We start from the raw sequence: 21231 nt of genomic DNA, 5'->3' as shown, positions 1-21231 counted from the left end.
GGGCAGAGGGCTTGATGTTTGTAAGATAAGTGAGAACATTATAGTAGAACTGATCCAAAGACTTTTTTTCAGAATACATTGTAGTTCGAGGAAACTCCTATAAACTGTAGGCGCCACCGAATTGAGCTTAGAGTGAAAAAAGTTATACTTGAACAAAAATGGTAGACCAGGGCAATGAACCCATAGAAAAATACTCTTCAACTGCATTGTGACCCTATGTTTTGACTTTCTCCTTGCCTTAAAACTCTCCATTGGGAGCACGGAATAACAAAACAGGAGCAGGAAATAACAAAACAGGAACAGGAAATGTAGCCTCAGTGATGGATTGGGAATACCAAGTAATAACAGTTAACAATCACCATATTAGAATAGGATCCCATTGTAGGTTCGAGTGTTAAACAGGCAGAGCTTTTAAGGGAATCTCCAGGCAACCACTGCTAGGATTTTGCCAGTTTAATCAAGTAGCTTGCAGATAAATGTCCGCCACTGTTTAGAGAGAGGACGCATAGCACCTCCTCAAAGCAAAGTTAGAACAGAGGACTATGATATCCACAATATCCTTCAACTCGACAAGCCTAATCGTAAATTCTGTTATCTTTACATTTAAGAATGAACACTGATTGGAATTAAAATGTTTCGTTTTCTATTATTGCATGAAGACATTATTATGAAAGCAAAGGAGATTGGTGAGCGGCAAAGGATGTATGTGGTTCTACAGCTGCAGCTTTTACTGCATTATTATGGTTTACTTCTTTTGCCAAATAATTTGCATACATCAACAAAAATGCAGTTTCTAGCCCAAATTGTTCAAAATTACACGTCCAGAAGTTTTGCAGTATTATGCGCCTTTGCTAACTACAAAATGTAGATACTCCTATAGCGAAATTCGTTCCTTCATTGCGGCTTAATCCTGATAGCCCTTCAGAGCAGTTTGGGGGCTGTCACTATGAGGATGAAACAAATATTTCACAGGAAACCTAACTATAATGCTTAGATTTCACAATTATGTGGTGCTTGACTTTATTATAGAATTAAAAATTTTACTTTATTTTAAAAGGTAACTTTCTGTCACCAGTTTAACAACATTATTTTGTAAATTTCCCTCCAAGCCACTGCTTTCTTGAAAATAAAAGACATATAGAGAGAAAAATATTACTACTTTCTAAGCTTTCACACTGTGTATAGTCATTTACCTTGAATTGGGAATTCAAAACCGATTTTGCAAAATGTCATATCTATCATCCTGCTAAAATGTAAAGCTCAAAACTCACATCTCACTTTTATTAGTCACAGTTACTGTGAAGGAGGCAAGTCCCTGGAGAGGGCCTTCAAAGTTCCTCAAGAAAAATGTCTTCTCATCACAAGAAGGGGATGAAAATGGCATGCTCCCTTAGCAAGGTTTGCCAAAACCTCCACGCACCACTGAATGCATGATGTGCTTTAAAAATCCAATGTGCTAAATAGAAATATATGTGGATTAGTGTTTCCTCGCGGTCCTGACAGCTTGCAGTAGCCTAGAAAATGCACACTACACAATAACAATTTGGAGAAAGTAAAATTCATTTTGACTTGAGATGCTAATATGATGTCATGCAATGTCATGATCAGCAAGTTTGGTTTTTCCAAGTTCACCATATCAGGACATTATAGTAGCATTTAGGTTGTGCATTTTAGCAGTAGCAGTGTGATTATTGAGGGTTTTCTTGTTTTAATAAAGAAATGAACACTTCTTTTGACTAAAGTAAACAATAACTTACCTTTCACAGTTTCTGTGTCCTTTATTATGCTGCATCCACTATTGATCTTTTTAAGAGGGGTTATTTTGACAGGTCAAATTTGCAGTTTTAACACTACACAGACAGGCTACAGTAGTATGCCTGCAGAAAAGTTTTGCACTGTCACTCTAGTGGCGCCACAATATGTGCTGCAGTCTATTACTGACATTTAACTTGCAAAGCCTGGGTAGACTTTGTACCATAGGCTAGGCACCTATAGGTAACTTAAATATGTCAATTAGGAGTATAGCCAATTATGACGCATATTTTAGGTGTAAGAGCAAATTCATTGGGGCCTGGTTAGCAGAGTCCCAGTGCACAGTGTCAAATAAACCAGCAGAATCATTCCTTCCCAAAAATGGGGGTAATAATAGTAAAAGAGCCTAGAGTTAAAACCATGATGAAGTACCCTGTCCACTAAGTTGATGGTTTGCCTGCCCTATTTAGGTTGAGAGGACCATCAGCTTTCAGTCATCAAAGCTCTCATTGGCTCTAACTACAGAAAGATGTGTCATAGGGGCCGTCGTAGTATATCCATTACATTGTGAACTCTATTAAGAGTGGATGATTTGGCTTTTTAGGTCTTACCTGAAACAGTGCATGCATGTTGCTCCCAACAAACTTGCATTATTTACCACTGACTGGCTTCATGTAATTCTCATCTCAGTGGTTCTCACTGGTCAGCCTGCCGGTTTAACATTCTTTTTCCTATTGCATCTATCCCTTCAATGGAGCATGGACCAAGTACTGGTTAATTGCTTTATCAGTGTCCCTCCACTGCTGACGCTCGGATTGAGGTACTTTTTAAAATTTCTTTGTTCATTGCTTGCCTGGTACCCAGTGCCATTGTTGCCCCCTCACTATAGTTGTTGCCATCACCCTCCCTGTGATGCCATTCCACTTTTTGCTTGCCACCTCCCACTCTCTCCTGCATTGTTTGTTTTTTAAAATAATGTTTGCAAAGGCGGAAAATAACATTAACAAAGCCAAATAGCAATGTATCTTTGTCACTGTTTGTTTTAGGGTCTGACAGGAGAGGGCAAGCAGCAATGCGTCAAGATTCCACAGTGTTAGTAAAGCTAAAAATAATAAAATTAGATAAAGTTAGATAAAAAGCTCTATGAAGCAGCGAGTTCTGGCTGCGTAATGCTTTTTACTTCTAACGTCATTAGTTTCTTCACTAACAATGCGGCACCCTGTCACTTTGCTGCATGCTACCTACCAGCCTGTCTTACCAGTAGGTGGTTTCTTATGATAGACAGAGTCCACTTGTGTGTGTCTTAACTGGGAACACTCAAAGCAATGGCTATTAGGTTCAGGCCGGATGTGTTGGTGCAATATTCATATGACTTGCACTTAAAACAATTTTTGTGCACCTGGCCTGGCAACTGGCAACTGCGGAATTTGCACTTTAATACTATTTTTGCACAATGGCTACAGTGCTGGGCCAGATGTATTGGTTTAATATTTGCATAATTTGCACTATCAGAAATGACCTGTCTTTTAGACCGTGTGGTCGGTATTTATTGTGGTTTTAGTGTTTTTGGAATGTCCGTAGGGAAAAGCATTTTGTATATTTTGCATATATTGCACTTTAGAAACACCTTCTCTGAACATAGAGCACAAAATTGCACTTTATTGGATATCACCTGTAACTTGCGGACAAATATAAGCAATGATCTCTTTTTTTTTTAGTACAATTTGAATAGGAATAAGGTGACGCTCCTGTCTTTGAATGCAAATGGGTTAAATAACAGGCATAAAAGGCAAGCCATAGAGAGCTGGCTAAAAGGTCACAACCCTGATGTGATCTTTATACAAGAGACACATCATAGGGCCCTATCAGACTCTAGCAAAATGTTTACAAATTGGGTAGGTTATAGTACTTCACGGTATCAGGGATGGCACAGAGGGGTGTGAGCATTTTTATAGGCAAGCATGTTTAGTTTCATATTGAAGGCTCACATTCAGATATGAGTGGTAGATGGGCATTCCTATATGGGAAAATAAATCAGACAAATATAATACTAGTTACAATCTATGCGCCAGTTTTAGATGATCCGCTCCCTATTTTACATCTAAAGCAAGCGCTAACAGGTATACCTGGTCAAATAATATGGGGAGGTGATTTAAATTTTTTGCAAAATCCCATGGTTGATTCCACTAGAAAAGATCAGAGACAAAATAAACCACAAGTTGCTATGGCCCTGCAGGGATGTAAGACAGATTTAGACATATTCGATAATTGGCATTTTAAAAACCTGCGTAAACGCGAATATTCTTGCAACTCTGCAAAATATGGTTCATCATCCAGGCTGGGCTTTTTTTTTAACATCACACAGTCTCGATATTAGTAAATTAGTGAATGCATTTTCAGACCATGCACTCATTAAAATTTAAATAATCATAAGGGAAGATAGACAAAGAGGTGTCAAGAACATGGTACTTCAATAAATTAAATCTAACAGATCAGCAATGGTGTGCAGAAATCGAGAATGAGATAAAAGTCGTTTTTAATATAAATAAAGCTTCAGCCCCAATGAATATAGTATGGGATGCTTTTAAGGCCACATTGAGAGGCTTAATCACCTCCAAAGAAATACCAAAACAGAATGCCAGAAGGGAGGAGAGAAGGGCATTGCAAGCTAGACTGACCCAGGCAAATCAAGAGTACTATAGAAATAGGTCCCAAACCACTAAACAGGAGGTACTTAACGCTAAAACGAAAATGAGGGGATTTTATTATGAACTCGGGGACATGGCAAGTAGATTATACTTGCAGAAGAATTATGAAGAGAGTGAGTACATGGGGAGATTGCTAGCCTGGCAAGCAAAAGAAAATCAAGTCCGTAACAGAGTTGATTGCATACGCGATAAAATAACTTAAGTCTACTTCATCTATAGGTGAGGTGTTCTTTAAACATTATAAAGACATCTATCAGACAAACCACCATGTCGCAGTGGAAACAATGAATGACTTTTTACAGGATTTTCCAATTCCAAAGTTAGGAAGTAATTTTAAAGAGCTATTACTAGCGGAATTTATTTAGATGTGGTCATTAGCTCCCTGCCTAATTGTGAAGCCACTGGGGAGGATGGTATCCCAGCGGAAATTTTTAAAGCATTTTCTGCAACACTCTGGGGCCTATTATGATTGCGGTTTTTCCGCATCCTCCGGGCCGGCGGAAGCCACCGCCAGCCCGGAGGATGCGGAAAAACCGCAGCGGACCCACCAAAGACCCACCGGCAAAACCGCAGCGGACCCACCAAAGACCCACCACCACATTAGGATGGCTGGTGGGTCCTGGTTTCCGTCCGCAGCTTTTCCGCCGTGGTTGGCTTACAACCACGGCGGAAAAGCTCTAATATGGTGGCGGTGTCTCTCAGACACCGTCCGCCATATTAGGAAGGGCTTTAAAAAATGCTTTTCCGTGGCGGGGTTTTCCGCCGTGGAAAAGCATGTGTAACTTCACTGCGGGGGCCCGTTGTGGGCACCCTAGGTGAAGGGGGGTGGGGGTGCACATGGGGGGTACCTATGGTACCCCCTGCATTTGTATGCAGAAATCGGCAGGCACCGCATGGTGCCTGCCGCTTTCTGCATACAAATGCAATGTATGCATTTTTACCATTGCGGCGGATGCAGCTTGAAGCCGCACCCGCCGCAATGGTAAAAATAGAGGATGTGACCGCCAGGGTGGCGGTCACATCCTAATTGCACAGGAGGGAACTCCGCAGGCAATGCGGAGGTTCCCTCCTGCTCTCTGGTGGCGGACGGACTCAGGTCCGTCCGCCATCATAATCGGCCCCTTAGTTCTAAATGTTTAACACTTGCCAATCACCTATTACGAGGGGGGGACCCGCCAGCATCTTTTCGCATTGCAGTAGTAGTCAGTATTTTGAAAAAAGATAAAGATAGGGAACATGTGAACTCCTACAGGCCAATAAGCCTGTTAAATACTGACTACAAATTTTTACTAAACTACTGGCAAATAGATTAAATAAGATGGTAGGATCACTCATTGGGGCAGACCAGTGCAGTTTTGTGGCAGGGAGACAACTCTATACCAATAAAAAAAATGTACTGGAGTCTTTGGACTTTTTTAGCGTCAATAATGTGCAGGCACAGATCTGGTTTTTAGACGCCGAAAAGGCATTTGATCTTGTCTCATGGAACTGTCTTTTCCCGATCCTGGAGAGGTTTGGCTTTCCGAATCAATTTGTTTTTTTAATAAAGCAACTCTATAGAAACTCCCAGGCGCAGATTTTAATCAACTCAGTAAAAGTAGGGATATGTCAAATAAACAGAGGTACCCGGCAAGGTTGTCCCCTCCCCCCGATTTTATTTGCTCTGTTTATTGAACCATTGGCAATTGCGATTAGGGAAAAAAAGAGCCCATACGGCTCCGGTGAGAGGAATGACTGATATAAAACTTCATGCCGATGACATTGTTCTCTTTCTGGATTCAAAGACAACAAGTCAGTCAGAAGTTATGAGGGTGTTTGCGGATTTTCAAAGAATAGGCGGGTATAAAATAAATAAAACTATCCCGCTATCAATAATGGCTCTGGTTGCGCTGATTCAAATGTCTATTCTTCCACTTTTTAATTTTCTTTTTAGTGCAGCTCCTTGTGCAATACAAATTTCCTTTTTTAAGCAGCTAGATAGTATGTTTTCTTCTTTCCTTCGGGCAAATAAGACACCAAGATTGGCACTTAGCACTTTAAATTGTTCGGTTGCAGAAGGAGGATTATCTCTTCCAAATATTAAAGATTACTATTATGCGACATTTGCACATCACAGTTTTAGGAGGTTTTTTTTAGAGACTCAAGAGGCAGATAATTTTTTTATGAAAAAGATTTTAAGGGAACATAATATTATTGATCCTTCAAGAGTGACCAAGTACCCCAAGAAAGTATGTTATAAGACCTTAAAATGGCTGTTTAAACAAAAAGCTCTGCTATTGGCATACTATGATATTCTAAGAATTATTTAACTGAGATTGTGGAAGGCAAACGGCTATGATATGATCCAGGATTTTATTAAGGGGAATTGTTGGAAAACATGGGAAGATATCAAGCTAGGGCTTCAACATTCCAATACAATTTTAAAATGGTATTTTATTAGATTAAATGCTATATTTGAAGAGCTAGACATAGAAAAATTGCGTTATAAATCAAGCATTAGTGAGCCCTTAACGGCCCCATACAAAGGAAGATCAGTATTTAGATTAAAATCTTTGACGAGAACAAATCTCTTCCATTATATGAAAAGATTAGGGATAGATGGAGGTAAAGGAAAGGTATACAGATTACTAAACCAACCTGGAATAAATTAAACAAATTTAATGCTGCTATTTGTCGAGGAGCAAATTTTAAACGTAAGCAATATTACTCGAAATGATTGATCTATAGAACACCCTCATTCCTCCATAATATATATCCGCAAATCGAAGATAAATGTTTTCGGTGTGCAGAGAAAGGAACTTGGACACATATCATATGGGGATGTCCAAAAATTCAGAATCTGTGGGAGGAGATTGAGAAATACCTCAGATACACAATAGACCCCCAAATCTCACTTAATGAATCTATAGCAATTCTGGGCTGCTTCTTTGACATCTCTGCACATGATGGAAGTCTATTCATTGCAGCTTTAATAGCAAGATCATTAATTCTGCAACTTTGGAAAACAGATAAAGTCCCTAGCTTTAATGCATGGAGAGCAAAATTGTTTAAAATACAAGGGATGGAAAAGAAATATGCATTAAGATCAGGAGCAGTTAGGAAATATGAGAAGTTTTGGAGTGTGTTCGAATCTTAGGTCTTTTTAGTATCACTGTGCATATTATTTAACTGAGATCGTGATTATAATCTCTGGAAGGTGTGGAAAAAAAAATTCTCCTTTATGTATCTGGTTTAACACTTTGCACTTTAATGAAAAGGAACATCCTTTTGACCATAGGAAATGTGATCATAATATATTTTTTTTAATTCGGGGTCCTCTGGTATCTCTTCGTATTTTACTTAAAGGTACATCCTGATCATAATCCCAGGAAGGTCCAGGTGTTTTTATGAATGTGTATATTTGATTCAGCACTTTTGTACTTTAATGAAAATTACTGTTCTTTTGACCATAGAAACTGTGTCTGCATTGTTAAGTATAACATTTTTCTATTTTTTTGTAAACAGTGTTTGATAATATTTGCACTTTATAAACTTATGCTAATTGTTGTGTCTTGAAATATGCTGACACTTTTATATGAGATTCCTATATGTCATATATTTGTATCTATGAACTCTCAATAAAAAAATAATAATAAAAAAAAGAAAAGCAATGGGGTTGGAAATGGGGCACCCTGAGCCACCACCCACCAGAACATCCTTACTGTTTCTCAGAAGGGGCATGGAACTGCTCCCCCCTATCTTATTCAGTGACCTGTCTGTGTCACCCTTTTCCTCCCTCTTACTCTTCTTGGGGGAATTTAAACCACCTTTCTGGCTTCAATCCCAGAAGAATCCTTCTTGTGGACACTGACGCTAAACCAGAATTGCACCTCCTTAGCAATCTCCTTGGGGTTAGTAGGCATGCTGTCAATCAGGTGTTGGTGCAAATCTATAAAGCAGGAATTGAACATATGCTTCCTTAAAATTAGGTTGTACAACACAGTAAAATCACTCACTTTGCTGCTCCTTACCAAACCATTCAGTGCTGCATTGGTGTAGTCCAAGAAACCTACCTGAAACTGCTTTGGTAGTTTATTGCCGTCCCTGAAGCTGATTAAATACAACTCTGGGGTCAGCCCAAAGATATTGTGAGTAAAATGGTCTTCATGGGAGCATATTTCTACTGATCCCCCATCCCTGCGTTAGAAGGTTGTCCCTCCTCTCTGTGGCCATGTGTTTCCACAAGCTTGATTGCCAATCCCCCTTTGGTACCCTGTGTATCCGAAGGGCTACCTCATAGGTAGAAAACCATTTATCTATTTCATCTCCCACCACATAACTAGACACCAAATCTTGGAGTACTCTCCATTGGACACTGGATTGATGCCACCTTTGCTGCTGGACTCTGCTGCTTGTTTAGCTGTAATGTCTAGCTCTTTAAGACTCACTACATGAGCCAAAAGGATATTTTTTTCTTCCAAGGCTCTCTTTGCAGTAGCTTCTTCCTTCTCTGCAGCCCTCTGGGCAGCAGCCTCCTCTATTTTGTATTTGGCTATCTGCAACCTGAACTTCCTTTCTGCTTTTCTGTTTCCTAGTTCCTCCGTGAACAGGTTGTTGTAGGAAGGTGGATACCTGACTATGGATACCCCAGATTTTTTTGCCTCATGTTTAGCTGGTTTTTGACTTAGTTGGCCTGAGATCCTGCTAATCAGGGCCCCAGGCTATCGGCTCTCACTGTTATATGGACTCCATGTACTTTAGGTACATCTCCAATTGGACATTAGGTTACCTTATGAGCCCCTGTATAGTGTACCTTAGGTACCCAGGGCATAGGTACACCCAAGGCCCACCAGGGGCTGCAGCATATCTTTTGCCACCCCTGGCTGGCCATCCAAACTGACACAACTGGCTGATCACTCAGCTGCGGCAAGGTCGTGCAATCACCCCTTGCTTAGGTATAGTATTCCCATATCTAACCTTATATCTAGACACATATACACCTATAAGTCACTCCTATGGCAGGCCTTAACAATCCTGAAGGCAGAGTGCTTGGTTTTATGTGAGATGAGGCTCTAGCATGAGCTGAGCCTGTCTGCAGCTTTCGGAACCATGTCCTTATAGCTGTTCTAGGATATAGCCATACCATATACTCTTAAGTGCATTATAATCCTCGCGGTTGAATGCTAGATTTGGTTTGGCTTTATCAAAACATGTCGTGTAAGGTGTCATACGCTTTGGAATACTACCCCCTCATCAGTTCTGGCGAGGGGGATAGCACTCCACCCTTCTAGAGGGAGAAGACATGTTGTTCCTACTAATCCTGGTTAAAGTTAACCAGAGCCTCAGCATCACAAAATGGATGCTGCTGCCACAGACACAAGTCTGACCTCCTGCTGCTGGGAGTCCTTCCAGCGAGGGGGATCTTGGACAATAGGTTTCCTGTCTTGGAGGTGCTATCACCACCCCAGACAGGCTATAGTGTATTGGGGCAGGGAGGGCTGAATGAAATGAGACACTGCCTGGGGCACACAAGGTGTCCCATGCATAGTCCAGTTCAAACCGGTGCTGGGGCACTCCAGCCCCAGCTCTGGCGTGAAACTGGACAAAGGGAAAGTGGTGTAACCACCCCCTTCCCCAGTCCCACCCATAGGAGGGACCTAGCAGGTAATCCAGCCCCTAAATTTGGTATATAGGTAGGAGCTGAGTCCCAAGACTTTAGATTTATCCTGACTGAAACTTGAAACGAAACTCTGGACCTTCGACGTTCTACTTGAAGATAGAAAACTGAAGAATCTCCCTTGTGGTCAAGGAGTGACCACCCTGTGCAAGCAGGCACCATCAAGCGATTAACGGTTTGCTTTGTCGACGCTCCTGCCAGAGCCCAAGCACAGAGCCTGACAAGACCTAGACTTCCAGACTTCCAACAGCCCGATCCACAGTCACAGCAGAGCTGAGACCCCTGGATGCGACGAGAGACGTGGGACCGGCCATCTTGGAAAGCCAGCGAATTGATTCCCATGCAACTTCTGAGGCACCCTTGTAGTTGTGCATTGGGGATTGAGAAGCCCCAGCCCGAGCACTAACTGCACCGAAGATCAGCCCTCCACACTCCATGAGTTCTGCGTGGGGAACTTCTGCATTTTCCTCCTCAACGCGTCTGTCCGTTCACTTGCCTGTTGGCTAGTGGCCTCTGTGCTCCAGACTGGCCCCTGCTTCCCTGAAAAGGAGAAGCCCATCGGACCTTGCTGGTCTGATCCGTAAGCCATCTACGATTCCTGCATGGGTTGCCTTTGCCAAGGCTTGTTGACTCCAATCCGGAAGCCGACACCGCCGACAGCGAGAGCCTTTGTGGGACAGTCCGTATCCAGCTCCTGGTCATCCTCGACACCTCCTGGTCCACGTGGCTGCAGAGGCAAGCTTCACAACATCACCTGATTGCTTCGCGACATCGCCTGGTTCCTTCCTGGTTCCATCCTGGTCACTGCCTAGTGACCCAGACTCTGTCCCCTCTGCTTTCAGGTTCTCTTCATCCTCAATCCGCCCTTGGATCCAACCGGACACTTCCCTCCTGGTCGCCTGCAGCATCTTTCTTCAAGGCTCCATAGAATTCAGCGACAAAACCCGACACACTTTGACACCTATGCACCCGCTTCCTGTGGGTGAGGTAACGCGAGTACTTCGGTGCTCCTGTGGGTACTTACTATCCTAGTGTCTAACTTTCAAGTAGCTTTCTCCTTGTCCAACTTCTCACAGTTGTGAGCTGAGCTGCTTCTGCTGGCCTTGGATCTAGCAGAGGGCCCTCTATCCCTTGGGGCCTAAATCAGGGGGTGTCATCCTCCCATTACATCTCTTCCTCTTAGTCCTCCTCAATGTCCAACTCCTCGTCTTCCTCCTGTAACATAGCCTGTAAATGGTAGGCCTCCGATCAGGCCCTGAGGGTCTTATACTGCTCCCGCTTCTTGGAGATCCTGGTTGCTGGGAGATCCCTCCCCCTGAAGAATCCTCTTAGGTCAGTCAAAGTATAGCTCTCCTGGTTGTTGAGCTCAAACTCCATGGATGCAGATATGGCCACAGTTGCACAAAGTCAAGTGGAGTAGAAGTGAATTTTGGAAAAGCAAAACTGGACAATAAAGGAGAATTTAAAAAGAGGTCGAATTTGGTATCAAATTATATATATGGCCTATAGTGTTACACATTATCAATGAGCAGCACTGTAGAAATACAAGTACTGAATCCTACCACTTTACATCAAAGTGAGAAATATTTTTTTTGATTGAGGAGGGGTAAAACCCTACTCAAGCAACAGTCACAATCCCTGTCATACTGAAAGACAAAAGTCACTCAATTAACATGTGCTCCACCCTCTGGTGGCTTGACACAAAAGCAGTCAGGCTTACCTTAGAGGCAACGTGTAAAGTATTTTTTGCACCATACAAATAGTAATAAAGTGAAAACACAACTAGAGTAATATTTTATTAATTATATGCCATTACAATGATAAAAATCGAAGCAATACAACCGGATATTGGCAGTTCCAAATATTTAAATAGGTATAGCATCTAAAAGCACAAAGTGCCACTCGCAGTCACCTTGTCGGGCCCGATCGGGGAAAGTCACAAGGTCAAGTCAACCACGATGGAGCGCGGGCCTGATACTGGGACCAGGTTAGTCCCCCTGAAAAAAGTTAACTTCTAAAAGTCCGATGTAAAGTGTCCAGTTTGCGGTGGTTAAGACCGTGAGAAGCAGGAAAAGCATTGCGGATGGCCGTGGCTGTTGCACAAACCACAGGCCAGGCTTCACAGACGGTCATTGCTGTAGTGCGAAGATCCTGTCAAGTGTTTCGAATATTCGTTGCTGGAGATTCATGTTCGTGGTCATCGCGGGCTGTAGCTGCTGTAGCGCAAAGTGCAGATCTCACGTTATCGTCATCGCTGGCGGTCGCTGTAGCGCAAGGAGACAAGCTCAATGGAGCTTCACGTTGGAGGGTGCCTTGGCTTCCACAATGTTGGCATGAACTGGCCCATTCGTGGTCGCAAAGAGCCCAAATCCATAACATTTCTCCTTTTTCTTCCGGAGGAGCTCAACTGATGGAAAACAAAGGGTCCAAGACCTGGGAGGCATCTCTTGGGGTCAGGAACTCAATCCAGCTGAGGCCAGCAGGTTTGAGTCAGGTCCAGTTGCATATCCAGGCAGGTCCATTGCAGTAGGCCAGCTGGGCAGTTGCTGGGAGTCACTTGTTATTTCGCTGTAAGTCTAAAGAGGGGATCAGTCAGCTGACACTTGGAGTCACTTTAAGTTGCTTTGTGTGAAAGGAGCAGGTTCATTCTTCCTTCTCATAAAGCAAGGCAGGCTTCCAGTAACAAGGCAGTTCTCTGACAGCAGGGCAGTTCTTCTTCTCATGTATCCACAGATCCAGGAGTGTATTTAAAAGTTGGTCTCAGAGTCCATTATTTGTACCTGGTGCCAGCTTTGAAGTGGGATAAACGGCTTCACTTCCACCCCAAATCTGGTTCTGGAAATTCCTTCCTTCCCCTGCCCTGGTCCCAGGATGTATAGAGTCACCCAACACCAGTGTGAAGTTATTTTTGTGTGTGCTGAAGCAGCTCCAATGAAGTAGAAGTGTGGTAGGTTAGAGCTCCACCCCTCCCATCAGGTCAGGAAGATCCAACCTGCAAATTCCCATTCCTCCTTTGTGATACTGTCTGAAAGAAATACACAAATGCCAACTGCCAGCTACACCTAATCATCTGACCCAGGATACCGGCACCAAATGGTTAGGACAAGAAAATGGCAACTTGCTAAAAGTTTTTTAAAGGTTACAAAGAGTTCTGTCGGGTAACACAATACTAAGAATTGTGAGAGAATGTTGAACAATGAACATCAGTACAGAAGGGTCGCAAAATTATCCCTTTTATGAATGGGAACTATCTTAATAATTAAGACTTTACAATTTATGTCCCCTGGCACTGAATGCAACCACTAGTGTGCTAAATTGTTTTGCCAAACTTGTAAACATCAAAATAATCACACACAACACAAAGGACACTTTTTAGTTTGATATATTGTCAAATACCCAACGGTACTTCCAATCAAGCAATGTTCTCTACTTTTATGTTTTTCAATTTGTTGCCCAAAATACATTTATGACATATAAAAGATACAACATACACATGGTGACAATGTACTGATCCCAGTGTACATATACACAATACATGAAACAGTGAAAAAACATATAGTTGGAAATGTCAAGATTTCAAAGTTCCGAATATCCTTTTATCCTCGTTGTCTATTTTAGGATAACTGACGCAGGACATTGGATTTTGTCATCAATGTTTCAACCCTACGGTAGTGTGTTATTAACTGTACATCAAGACGGGTCTCCTCAAGAGTACTATAAGCAAAAACAGGGGCAGCCTTCCAATGTTCTTATTCCAACAAACACACATTACATTTTCTAATAAATACCCTAGACCCTAGTTTTTTCAAATCCTTTCAATTTGTTCACTCCATGAGCCGTATGGATTAAATTAATTTCAAATGTTGTTTGGGTGCAGCAGCAAGCTTGTCATCAATCTACCATTGTACGACAAGCTTGCTGCTGCATCTCGAAAACTATTGACATTGTTTTCCATTTATCATGGCATCTACATGTAAGCCAACTTAAATCAGCACTTTTATTTATTTCTGCAGGCCTTTAATTTTTAAGTATGATTACCTACTACAAATTTTGCACTTAATATATATTTTACTTAAGCATAAGTCTTGCACATTTTAATATAAGCATTTTGTTAGCGAATAAAATACTCTTCAACAGTTAAACCCTCATATCGCCAGGATATAATACATTACTGTCAATACATTATGATTACAAGAATAGAAGTAATAACTGCATCCTTTGAGTACAAATGCCACTCTGTGTCAAGTAAATCAAGATCCTCCGTTATGTTTTCAATTAGCCCTCTTATGTTTTTTCACTCATCTTTATTATATTTGGAAGACTTATGAATTTGGGATCCATTGATATACTTCAATGGCCTCTTAGCAAAGGTGATCCTCCAAATAAATTCGTTCTTGGAATAGTTTAGGGAAGAAGGCTAAAGCCTGAGGTTTGGTTTAATATAAAAATAGCAAACTATTGCTGAGATAGATAACAAGCATTGACAAAGTCAATAGATCTGGTTGTTATTTGTGAGTACTGACTGAAGCATTGCCAAAAAGCATGTAGCACCTTAAAAAGCAAAACAAAACATTGTCTTTCTGTGTAGAACGTATCTGTGAGATGAAAGCATTTAATATGTGTGATTCAGTATACTTTTCAGATATACATGAGCCCCTTCACCATGGCAATTCAAGCATTCCATAGGCGGCAGAACAATGCAACAAACAGCAAACAGCATGTAAGGCAAAAGTAATGTTCTTTTGGGTAGATCTAAAGAGCTCTCTATGCGTATTTTTAAAAGTTGGTTAACAACAGGTCATGCAAACAACTATACTTTCAAGCCAGATGTTATAAGTGGAAGTGTGTTATGCTGTGCCATTTCTATAGGAATTCCCAAGTACTGTAATGTACCCTGCCCCAACACTTCTTTACTTTCGGGATAGGATATGTTTATCAGCATGGCCAGCATTGTGTTGTAGTGTTCCTCGGGGTTTGTCATTGAGAATAGAAACAAGCATGAACAATGGCCAAGCAGCTGTGGGGGGCCTCCTGGAGAGCATTGGATGGTGTCTCCGGAGGGCTTAGAGTCCTTCAGCCAGAAAACTGAATTGCAGTTGTACATGCAATTCATATTTATACAGCCAGAGCACTTGGGGCCACATGTATGACCGATTTTAGCAGTTGTAAATGGAAAATCAGGCTGCTGCAACCGCTAATATGGCTTTTAGCATGCGCCAACCCTATTTTGCGAGTCAGTAACCTATTACCGACTCGCAAAATAGGGTTTGCGAGTCGGTATTAGGAAGGGGCGTGCCAAGGGCGTCCCTTACTAATAGCTAGTAGCAGGGGCATGTTTGAATGTTTTGCGACTGAAATGTGGTTGCCAAATATTCTTATTTTGCTACCGAAATGTGGTCGCAAAACATTCATATTTTACCGACTCCGTGAGGATGGTAACCCAATCACAAACAGGAAGGGGTCCCCAATGGACACCTTCCCATTTGTGAATGTAGGCATCAGCATAATTTTAGAGCAGGCATTGGTCTCACAGACCACTGCCTACTCTTAAAAAAATGAAAAGGTAGCTTTAATGAAAACAGGCAACATTTCAATAAAATTCATTCTTTATTTAAAAAGCAATCACAGACATGAAGGTCTGCTGACCCGAGTTGGCCACCATCCCAGTGATTACAGGCCATTCCCAATGGGTCGCAAATTGCGACCTACCTCAAGAATGTTGATTAGGCAGGTCATGTGCGACCCCATTGGGAATTGCTAAATGTATCTGAAACACATAAGTACATCGCATTTTGCAAGTCCCTAATTGCCAATTGAAAAAAAATCGCAATTACAGATTCTTAAAATAAACTGGTCAAACATCTAGCCAAAAATTACTATGAAGATGTCTGATTGGGCAGAACAACAAACAAAACATGAATGTGTTGGGTTCTGGGGTCATTTGATAAGGTGGACCAACTTAAGAAGGATCTGTTTTCTTTAATTAAGTGCATATCACTTCATGGAATTGATCTAGTGAATACGATTGAAAGAATTCGTTCAGACACCGAGTGAAGGCAAGGATAAGATGAGAAACCTATGGAATATGAGCAAAATTTAGAAGCTGCTCAGTTAATAGCATTTGGAACACAAACACACCCACAACGGTGTCAGGGTTTCACTTATATAGAACGGCATGATACCACCTCCAAAACTGTTTAAAGGTGCATTTGAGTGCAGCAATATCACATTTTGTGTTAAAGAGTAATGTGACCAGTGAGAGGGGTACCCAGCACGGTCCACTCTTATTTATCTTATCAAAAACACCGTGTGTAGGTAATTTCATTTCTCAAGATCTTTTTTAACATGCATGCCAACTTCATGATATGTTTGTTGACTTGTACCCGCTGCTACTGAATGGAAGTTATTAGTCTTTTGGATTAATTGTCTGGCTACAGATTTAAATGTATTAAATGAATATGTTAAGTGGGTATCAGTCAATCTAAGAAATCTGTAGATATACATTTTTGTTTAGTTTAGCCATCAGATTTGTATTGGCAGCGCTGATTACAATTGATTCCATGTAAACTTGCAGATTGTTTTCTTTTTTCCTTTCTACATTACCAATATTTCTCCCTGTTACAGTGTAGGATTCTGCTCAGCATTGCATCGTATGCTGCATACACTACATTGCTTCCTTGGGCATCTGTCATTCATAGGTACCTGTAACTGGCCGTTATATTGTTTTCTGGTATTTTAGTTTTTTTTAATCTTTCTGTCACTTTGTACCATGATGAGTAAATTTAGTTGACTGTTACAAGTGCACTACAACACTGTGTGTGCTGGGAGTACTCTCCCAGTGAATGAGGGAATTTTTCATTCTTGTTGTCCTGTAGCCCTAGAGTGTATTGGAAAACAAGCTGGTGGTCGTGGTGTTGTATGGCTTACCCTAAATAAGGCAGGGCTTCTGACTCCCTGTCCAATGACAGTTACTGAATGGTGAAAAATGATACCCACCTTCCCTGCACTGAACTGGAGGTTTTTAGCAGGGCGGAAGGCAGGACTTATGTTTGCACAGTAATATCAGCTGAAAAGCTGTTTGTGCTGTTTCTTGTTATTGTGCTTTAAGACACAAGAGAGTTATAGAGAACACAGAGAGATTTAGCAAAGGATGCACGGTGGAGGGAGAGCAATCTAAGATGGTATTATTGAGCCATTCCTGGATGTGAGTATGATAGGTTTTTTTTTGCTACACGATCAGGACTGCCCCAAAGCTACTAAAGTTTAGGAAAGAGTTGAAGATTCACCACTTAAACGAACTCTACACCACAATGCATTAACTGTCCACAACTTCCTTTCCCATTACTCGCTGACTTTAAGCTTGCCTTTGGCACTGCGGTGCCTTTTGGCTAGGTTCACGCTATAGGAATAACTCATACATACATCCTATACATGGAATATATGTAGGCGTAATCACGTCTGTGTTTCACTTTCCCAGCAAAAATCTGCTTTTAATGAAACAGTGATGGGGATTCTGGTCTAATTACCCATGACTTTGCATAGGCCAGTGGTTTAATAGGATTATCCAGGATGTTGTCACATTCACCTTTATTCCAATGATGCTCATCCAGCTCGCTATTAGGTGCTACTAGTTGAAGACACTGATTTGAAGTCAAAACTCTCTTTAGATCTACTTGCTTACATATAAATCTGTGCCATTGACATATGAATGAAAAAAGAATTCCCTTATCCATCTCATACTCGAGGGGGGATGGAAGAGCCTATTTTCATCTGCAGTAGCAGTAATGAAATCACTCTAAGACCAACCCCAGCTCCAGTAGGTCAAATGCACATAGCGCTAGCAGGCGTATATGGTTCATTGTCACTGGCAAAGGACATGTAAGAGAATGAGAAGAATGGACTAAGCTTCTTTTGTGCCAGAATAAATACGTCAGCAAGTAAGGTCATTAACAATAACTCTGTACCATAATTAGTTTGAAGTACTTACCGGTAAAGACTCAACACATTTTTGTTCTCCAATGAACAACTCTAAATAATCAGCATCCAGTCTGTCTAGTGTTTTGTGATGGTCAAATGAGCCCATCATTGAGCTGAGAACACAGAAATGAAAAGTAGCCTTTCATTAACAATGGGATAAAAACTCTTTTGACCTCAGGATTCGACTTCAGTTCTAAGAAATTGAATTCCATACTTCGTTGTCGCAGGAGCACAGTGTTTGGAAAATGGCCCTCTCTGAAGGGCCACCCCAAACTTTTTTGCCTTTTTCCTCCTCTTTTTCTGACCTCGTTTTTTGTCGTCTTTAGTACTTTGCAAACACAACAATGATGGACAGAATGTGGATCAATGTCACACATTCACCCCAGTCCAAAGATCTGGGCCCAAATCCATCGTTTTTCCACTCCACACCACCCTGGGTTAGACAATGGCGATATGCAAATCAGCGCTGACCCTGTGCCCCATGGGAACAGTCCAGTCCGAACTACAAAAGCCATGTCCTTCCCAGAACGGAAACAAGCATCCGAGGACCGGCCCGGTTTCGAGGTAACACCTCTCTTCAGCCCGGCTAGCTTGATTCCAGTGGTGTGGAGTGCCTGGGACTCACGTCTGAGCATCCCCAGTACACTTAGAGCGGTAACTGCAAACACAACAATGATGGACAGAATGTGGATCAATGTCACACATTCACCCCAGTCCAAAGATCTGGGCCCAAATCCATCGTTTTTCCACTCCACACTACCCTGGGTTAGACAATGGCGATATGCAAATCAGCGCTGACCCTGTGCCCCATGGGAACAGTCCAGTCCGAACTACAAAAGCCATGTCCTTCCCAGAACGGAAACAAGCATCCGAGGACCGGCCCGGTTTCGAGGTAACACCTCTCTTCAGCCCGGCTAGCTTGATTCCAGTGGTGTGGAGTGCCTGGGACTCACGTCTGAGCATCCCCAGTACACTTAGAGCGGTAACTGCAAACACAACAATGATGGACAGAATGTGGATCAATGTCACACATTCACCCCAGTCCAAAGATCTGGGCCCAAATCCATCGTTTTTCCACTCCACACCACCCTGGGTTAGACAATGGCGATATGCAAATCAGCGCTGACCCTGTGCCCCATGGGAACAGTCCAGTCCGAACTACAAAAGCCATGTCCTTCCCAGAACGGAAACAAGCATCCGAGGACCGGCCCGGTTTCGAGGTAACACCTCTCTTCAGCCCGGCTAGCTTGATTCCAGTGGTGTGGAGTGCCTGGGACTCACGTCTGAGCATCCCCAGTACACTTAGAGCGGTAACTGCAAACACAACAATGATGGACAGAATGTGGATCAATGTCACACATTCACCCCAGTCCAAAGATCTGGGCCCAAATCCATCGTTTTTCCACTCCACACCACCCTGGGTTAGACAATGGCGATATGCAAATCAGCGCTGACCCTGTGCCCCATGGGAACAGTCCAGTCCGAACTACAAAAGCCATGTCCTTCCCAGAAAGGAAACAAGCATCCGAGGACCGGCCCGGTTTCGAGGTAACACCTCTCTTCAGCCCGGCTAGCTTGATTCCAGTGGTGTGGAGTGCCTGGGACTCACGTCTGAGCATCCCCAGTACACTTAGAGCGGTAACTGCAAACACAACTGATGAACTTTAGTACTTTGACACTGATAGCCAGTGCTAAAGTGCATGTGCTCTCTTCTCTAAACATGGTATAAGTTTACGCCGGTTTGGCATATTTACTTTACTTGTAAGTCCCTTGCACACCCTATACCCAGGGACTGTAAATTAAATACTACTAGTGGGCCAGCAGCACTGATTGTGGCTTCTAAACAAGTAGCATTTAAAACCTGTCTCAGGCCTGCCATTGCAAGGCCTGTGTGTGCAGTTTACTACCACTTTGACTTGGCTTTGAAAACTACTTGCCAAGCTTTCAACTCTCCTTTTATTACACATTAGTCAGTTCTAAGGTAGGCCTTAGGTAGCACCATGGGCAGGAAACTGTTTGAATTAAATGTAGGATGTGTACTTTTAAGTTTTACATGTCCTGATAGTGACAAACAGCTAAGTTTGTTTTTCTCCACTGTGAGCCTTACTCCTCTCATAGGCTAGCATTTAGAATTCCATAAAAACTTTTAAAGTTGTATTTAACAATGCTATTATAGGAATGCCACTTTTAGAAAGTGGACATTTCTCTGCTCTTACTGCTCTGTGTGCCTTGCAACCTGTCTCCAGTACGCATCTGTGACGGATGACAGCTTCGCTTTGTGCATTCCCTCTAGACAACCACAAACACAGGAAGCGTGGGTGTGACAGATAACTCATCTACATTCATCTACATTCTGATAAATATTTCTAGGCAGGAAGAGGGAGGGGAAGCTGACACACCAGAATAAGCAGTGTCCTGTGTCCCACACTAAGGTCTGATTACCTCCAACTGATAGTCTGGAGTCAGGGATGGGATCAAAGCGGGATCAGTGCACTTCAAGGCCTTGTTTTGAAGTCACCCCCATTTCAAAGTCACAACTGGGTATAGGTACTGGGGCTCTCACCCTACCAAGACAGTACACTGCACGTGTGACAAACTCTTACTGGAGTAAAGACTGCTACAAGGATTCCCACTCTGCTTGACTACCTGTTCTGAAGGACTGATTCTCTGTGTTTCTGAGCCGCCTGCTGATCTCTGCCCTGCTGAAGATAAGGACTGGACCCATCTCACTTGAACCCAGAGTGACCCCAAGGGCTTGCCGGCTTGCCCCCTGTTCTAAGGTCTCAAGGCTATCAAACTCTTCCTGCTGCTGCTGCATTCTGCTGCATTCAGCCATATGTTAGTCCTCCCTTGCCTGAGGTACCAACCCAGTCCTGGGCCTCAGAAATAGGTTCTGCAGCTGCGTTTGCTTCAAAATTGACTTTGCGCCAATCAACGTCATTGCCTCAATAAACATGACAGACAGACAGCATGGATCATAGCAACACAGTGCCTGCACCCTAAAGGGTTCGTCGATGACGTTTTCATAAACTGCGTGGATTGGTGCTGATGCTTTGCCTCCTTCCAAGGGATCAACACTGTTGGGACGCCTCCTCGACTACTCGCATCGAGTCTTCGACATCGATGCTTGCTCCATCC

At 42.5% G+C, this 21231-nt stretch overlaps 1 protein-coding gene across 2 annotated transcripts in view; it reads left to right on the top strand.

Annotated features, from left to right (window-relative positions):
- Positions 1 to 21231, top strand: part of TMX4 (thioredoxin related transmembrane protein 4) — a 445504-nt gene that overhangs the window by 215124 nt on the left and 209149 nt on the right. The window lies entirely within an intron of this gene.

This window comes from Lissotriton helveticus, chromosome 6, assembly GCF_964261635.1.
Source record: "Lissotriton helveticus chromosome 6, aLisHel1.1, whole genome shotgun sequence".
NCBI classification, from domain to species: domain Eukaryota; kingdom Metazoa; phylum Chordata; class Amphibia; order Caudata; family Salamandridae; genus Lissotriton; species Lissotriton helveticus.
This window is presented reverse-complemented; position numbering and strand designations above follow the sequence as displayed.